General features: G+C 44.2%; 1 protein-coding gene across 7 annotated transcripts in view; it reads right to left on the reverse strand.

Moving 5' to 3' along the window:
- The window catches only part of ZBTB21 (zinc finger and BTB domain containing 21), a 24505-nt gene that overhangs the window by 16837 nt on the left and 948 nt on the right, over positions 1-6720 (reverse strand). For 4 of the 7 annotated variants that reach the window (XM_011954072.1, XM_011954069.1, XM_011954073.1 and 1 more), the window contains exon 2: positions 5-69. The exons of 2 other annotated variants lie outside the window; for them this stretch is intronic. The gene's annotated coding sequence lies outside the window, so the exon portion shown is untranslated. Of the gene's footprint in view, positions 1-4; positions 70-4931; positions 5170-6720 lie in introns of those variants that run through there. One more of the 7 variants, XM_011954070.1, reaches the window with a different exon arrangement.

Below are 6720 nucleotides of genomic sequence, written 5' to 3' on the forward strand. Positions count from 1 at the left end.
TTACCACTTTGATCCTTGCACACAAACAGGTTCCCAAAGCCTGCCTGGATTGTTTCTACTTCATGTCTTCTGAAATTTCAAAATGAGAGAATCTTCATGGTTAACAATTCACAGAGGACCTTACAGTTCCACGGAAAAGCCTTTCCAATCAGTCTATTTGTCTCAAATCCCAGCTCTGCCACCTAGTAGGCATGTAACCTTCTAAAGATGACTCAACCTTTCTGACTAGTTTCCTTACCTGTTAAACATGGCTATAACACTACCCACTACATAGGATTTTTATGAAAGACAGAAGAGGCAACATGTTCGAAAGCCCCAGTACGTTCAGCACTTCCCATGTGGCACATGCACATCTTCCTTCCTTCTCCTCTTCCCCTCGCAGATGCTTGTGTGGGCCTGCTACCCACCATGTATCACAACAGGTGCTGGTGATGGGCAGATGAGCAACTGGCCTGCTTCTTGTTCTCCTGTAGTTCATATTTCCATGGTAGGACAGACAACAATTAATGAAGAATGTGAAGAATGCTATGGGATACCGATTCCAGCAAGCAATTAATTTGGCCAGGGGGTAGGACGGTGGATAAGTGAACAGTGGGAACTACTCACTATTAACTATTAGTGAATAGTCCTAAGGAAGGCTTGGGACTCATCACTCCTTTGACAATTATAATACAAGCTGAATATCTCTAGTCCAAAAACCCAAAACTACTTTCTGAGCAATGACATGATGCACAAAGGAAAGGCTCATTAGAGCATTTTGGGTTTTTGGATTAGGGATGCTCAATCACCGGGTATAATGCGAATACTTCAAAATCCCAAACAATCTGAAATCTGAAACACCTCTGGTCCCAAGCATTTCAGATAAGGAATAGTCAACCTGTAATACTAAAGATTCCATTCTTTACATTTCTACCATAGACACTTTTCAGAAATGCTCATCAGGCCTTGCTGGGGCTTAAAAGCTTGTAAGGGCTTGCCCTGGCCTCAACTTCCAATTCCCTGGAACGGCTACAAAACCCTTCAGAACTGGATTCCAGAAGATTATTTCATACCATCACTTCAAATTCCTCAGGTAATAAATGCTAAGGGGGTGGAGGACTCATATCTCACATCTTTTTTTTTTTTTTTGAGATGGAGTCTCACTCTGTCACCCAGGCTGGAGTGCAGTGGCACGATCTTCACCCAGGCTGGAGTGCAGTGGCACGATCTTGGCTCACTGCAACCTCTGCCTCCTGGGTTCAAGTAATTCTCCTGTCTCAGCCTCCTGAGTAGCTGGGACCCCAGCCACCAGGCCTGGCTAATTTTTGTATTTTAGTAGAGACGGGGTTTCACTATATTGGTCAGGCTGGTCTCGAACTCCTGACCTCAGGTGATCCGCCCATCTCGGTCTCCCACAGTGCTGGGATTACAGGTGTGAGCCACTGCGCCCAGCCTCATATCTTAACATAAATTAATTCAATGCAAATACTTTCCTTTATAGAGTGTTAAATCAGTTGTATGGAAAAGATTTTTGAGGGAGGGAAGGTAGGCAATTTTGAATATAGAGCATTCTAGTGATAGAAGCAGAAGAAAGCAAAGCATGAGCTGGCACTCAGAAGGGTACCAGGGGGTGAGTGAGGGGTTGAGAAAGAGAGATGGAAAGGGATCAAAATAGTCTCACCTACTTGGACTAGTGTCATAGCTAAAGGTACATTATAAATTAAGTTGGCTCCCAGACTAGCCACAAAACTGCTACTACCAGTTCTACAAGAAAATGTCTCTTTACATCCAGCATCAACCTAGAATTCAACTCTGGGAACATGGGTCCTTTGGAATATTGGGGATTGCTTCTATAGTCCTAACCATGATACTAGAAAAGAGAAGGAATGCATGTAACACAAGGCAAACACCTAGTTAAAAAAACAAAGCATCTACATTTGACTCTGGAATATAAACACACACACACAGACTGCTTATCCCCAAACCCTAATCTCAGGATTTAGCCATAACACCTATCAATGGATTTTACTATTCGATGGTGATAGGAAGCTGCCTCTGAGTTTCGGTCTTATCATCACTCACTTGGTGACAGTGCAAATATCCTCAGATTTCAAACCTAGACTAGCTTATCCAATCCTTCAAGAGAAGTTATGTTACTATCTTGTATTCTATTTCACCACACTTTCAGTCTCTGCCAAGGGGGTTTGATTTTGGTTTGATGGTTTGTTCTCTGCCACATTCAGGAGAATGATCCTACTCTAACATAGTTCAAGCTCCTCTGCCCCGTAACAGACTCTGGTCACAGACTTGGCTGTTTTCTTCCAGCCACTACACAGCCATTCTACCCCCTGTTAACAGCCCCATGATTTTGCTATAGAAGAACTGCTCTTGTCCCACTGTGTGCTACAGCCTGATGTGCTACACAGCCTGATGTCCTCCTCTCCCCTAGCTCTGGGCTAACCATACAACCAAAGCCAAACCAATCAGAAACTTTGTCCTTGGAATATGAATCCTGAGAAGAATGACAAAGGCAATAAATAAATGAAGCTGATTTATCTCAGTGGAGGCCTGAAAATGCAACCTTGCTAGTGCCTGCTATATAGATTCCTGGAGTTAGCTTGGTTTTTGTCCTTCTTCCTGGCCCAGTTTTTTAGCTCTTAAGTCCTGTATCTTTACAATAAACTACTTTTTCCATTCAAGCCAGCCATTTTCTGTTCTTGTTATTAAAGAACCCTAATATATTTCCACGTGGTATTCACTGTTCCTGTTATGCCTTCCAAACCCATCCTAATACAGCTGCTAGCCTGAGCTTCTTAGAACAAAGCTTTGATCGTTCACCCAACATACACATTAAATATTCCTATTATTAATTCAACTTATTTACTGAATTCCAATTCTGTACAAGGCATGGTTAGATTTATCTGAAATATAGGGGTGCAATAAACAGACAAGACCCCCACTTTCTAGTGAGATAAATCAGATGCTAAATAAGGAAACAAATAAAAAGATAACATCAGATTCTGCTAAGCGTTATGGTGGAAATAAACAAGGTGCTATCGCTGGATGCAGTGCCTAGAGAGGATGGTCAGAAAATACCTTGATGGAACATTTCAGTTGAGATCTAAGATCTGAATGAAGAGAACCAGCTTTGATCCTGTTTAAAAATAAAAAAATAAAAACAATTGTTCTTCATTAGGCTAAAATATTTAAAACAATGACTACAGGGCTCTATAAAATCTGGTTTCAAATGACTTTTAAAATTTTCTTAGCCAGGCGCAGTGACTCATGCCTGTAATCCCAGCACTTTGGGAAGCCAAGGCGGGTGGATCACCTGAGATCAAGAGTTCGAGACCAGCCTGGCCAACATGGTAAAACCCCATCTCTACCAAAAATACAAAAATTAGCTGGGTGTGGTGACGGGTGCCTGTAATCCCAGCTACTAGAGAGGCTGAGGCAGGAGAATCGCTTGAACCTGGGAGGTGAAGGACGCAGTGAGCCAGGATCGTGCCACTGCACTCTAGTCACCACTGGGTGACGGCTCAGCCTGAGTGAAATTCCATCTCAAAAAAAAAAAAAAAAAAATTTTTTTCTTTCCCTTAGTTATTCCCTAGTGATACTTTCCTGCTCCAGATACTCTGTCTCTGAGACCTAACCTGCACATCTGACTTCTTCCATTCCCCAATCTGGAAAGTCCTAGAACTCACCTAAACCCCTCCTCAGCACACTACTCAGAACATGAATCACCTTTCAAAGCTCAGGTCAAGTCCCAGCTCCTCCATAAAATCCTCCATTATGGGTTGAATTGTGTCCCCACTCTTCCCCCCCAAATTTATATGATAAAAGACTTACCCTCCAGCACCTGGAGAATGTAACTGTACTTGGAGACATGGTCTCTAAGACGTAATTAAGTTAAAATGAGGGCTTTAGGGTGACCCCTAAACTGATGTAACTGGTGTTCTTACAGGAGAGGAAGATTAGTACAAAGACATGAACAGAGGAAGGACCAAGTAGGGACAAGAAGATGCAATCTATAAGCCAAAGAGAAGCCTCAGAAGCAGCCAACCCTGCTGACACCTTGATCTTGGACTTCTAGCTTCCAGAACTGTGAGAAAAGAAATCTGTTAAGTCATCCAGTCTGCAGTACTTTGTTATAGCAGCCCAGGAAAACTAATATACCTTTCTTGACTACTTCAGTTTATAATGGGCAAATACCTCCTTTCAACTTCAGCACCATTTACATGTTTATTCACTGCCTTTATTGTTAGTCATTTGTGTCTCCCCAAGAGGACTGAAAGCTATTTAAAGACTGATAATCTATTTAATATCTTTTGGCATTCTTATCAATGCTCAACATGTTATCTTCCACAACAATAAAGATTTGATTTCTCTGTATTCTTCACTCCAATTAAATGCAGGAGTGAAAATTATGGCTGTTAGTTGTTTTGCTGAAGTAAAGCACATTACATCACTGCCCTGCTTTGGAGTACTGTACTGATTTTTCTATTTCTACAGAAAATCCAAACTATAGGACTGGCATACAAGACTTTTCACACTTTGGTTACAATTCATCTCTCCACTCTTATTGGACACTCCTTACCATCTACTCTACAGACTTGCATATCCAGCTTCTGCCACCCAAGATCTCTCTTCCCTCTCCTTTACTTGGTTAACTTCTACCGAAAGATCCAGTTGAAATGTCACCGACTCTACAAAGCTTTTGTAGTTGCCCCTAGCCAGCAGCTCAGTCATCTAAACCACAATACTTCATCTCTCTGTAATACCACCACTTCTTCAATTGATCTGTTTTTACATGTGTCTCCCTCAAGGGACTCCCTAAAGAACCCTTGCTTGCATGCCTGTATCCCTGATACCCAGCACAAGGCCTAGCAAGCTAGGTATTGGGCAAAGAGAGAAATCATCAAACTTGAGGCTCAAGACCTGGACTGGCTCACCTTTATTTCTCCAGCGTCTGTTACTCAGCCCCAACACGGGGCAGTATTCTTTGCTTTTTCTATCAGACCTTGTGACTTTAATCGCTACTGGACGATGACTCCCAAATCTGTATCTCTGCTTAGACTCTTGAGGCTCCAGCCTCTCAGGTACCTACTGAACAGTTCCATCACAGTATATCCTCAGGTCCAGCATGGTACTTAAACTCCACACCTCCCGTCCCTGCTCCCGCATCTGCTTGTCCTCACATATTCCCGATTTACTTTGGTGTGTTGCCACCCCCTAAGTTTCCAAAACCAGAAATCTCTTCTCTTTCCCTTATAGCCTATCACTGCGACCTGGTCAAACTTAGCTCTTAAATAGCTTATGATCTGCTCTCTCTACTTCCATTGGCTTTGGGGACAACTAAAATTGTCCCTTCGGCTGGGCGCAGTGGCTCATGCCTGTAATCCCAGCACTTTGGGAGGCCAACGGGTGTGGAACACGAAGTTAGGAGATTTCAAGACCATCCTGGCCAACAGGGTGAAACCCCGTCTCTACCGGAAAAAAAAAAAAAATTAGCTGGGTGTGGTGGTGGGCGCCTGTAATCCCAGCTACTCGGGAGACTCAGGCAGGACAATCGCTTGAACCCAGAAGGCGGAGGTTGCAGGGAGCCGAGATCATGCCATTGTACTCCAGCCTGGGGCAACAAGAGTGAAACTCCGTCAAAATTAAAAAAAAAAAAAGGAAAAGAAAAACTTGTCCCTTTAATTATCTTATTTCCATCGAGAGACCTTCTTAATAACCCCAGTTTTGTTATTTACAATTTTTCCTTACCAGTGTACACATCTAATATTCCCTCCTAAATAGTGTAAGTTACTGGAGGGCAGGGGTTATATCTTCTTCAATTTGTTTCAACAGAATGAAGCACATTATACTTTCAATAGTGTTAAAAAGGAAAAATAAACAAAAAGTTACTTTTAAGTAAATCAGCACTTCAAATTTCGACTTTCTTTACAACATCGATATTTAGGGGTGCTTAAATTTAAACTTAATGACTACTAGTCCTTAGAGATCATGATTTACTCCTTCAAGTACACGAGGAAAGCTTTAAAAGATAATTTTCCATGAGAAATCTTTCTAAAATGGATTAACCCATTTTCTTGTCTTCTTAAACAAGGTATGAGGACCATAAGTAAGCTGCTTAATTGAGCGCTCAGGGTCATCATGTGAACAATCGCTGGACTATGCTGTAATACACGCGTGCCCTCGGAGGCTCGGTGCCAGGGCTGCGAGTGCTTGCACGAAAGGAAAAACCCCAGGCCGTGTGAAGTCTAACTTTCCCCCTCCTCTCGCTCAGGCAATCCCACCGGGATACCTGTCTAAACACACCCCGCCTCTCTTGCGGACTTCTCCCGAACCGCAGAGCCCTCGTGGCTGGAAGCGCATAGCAACCGGGGTCAGAGTGCGAGCCCCCAGGGGTGTGCTAGGATGCAAAGGCAGGAGCCTCTGAGGACGGACTACCGGGAGTGTTCCCGAAAAGCCGGGAAGAGATGTGGCGGGGCTGCCGTGGGGTCTCTAAGGCCGGCACCGGCTGCGTCTTGACTCCCTGCCCCTACAGCCGCAGACCTCGGCCTGGGGAAGGGGCTCCTCCAGCGGGGAGACGGTCGCCGGCCGAGCAGCAGAGCTCCTGGCCAGCGGAGGGTGCTGTGCTCTGCGGGACCGCCGGGAAGTCCCAGACAAGGTCTGCAGGGGGTCCGGAGGGGAAGAAACGCGCTGCGAGGTGCAGGCGTCCGCGGGAGGGGGCGGGGA

The sequence above is a fragment of the Colobus angolensis genome, unplaced genomic scaffold (assembly GCF_000951035.1).
Source record: "Colobus angolensis palliatus isolate OR3802 unplaced genomic scaffold, Cang.pa_1.0 Scaffold38, whole genome shotgun sequence".
Lineage (NCBI taxonomy): Eukaryota > Metazoa > Chordata > Mammalia > Primates > Cercopithecidae > Colobus > Colobus angolensis.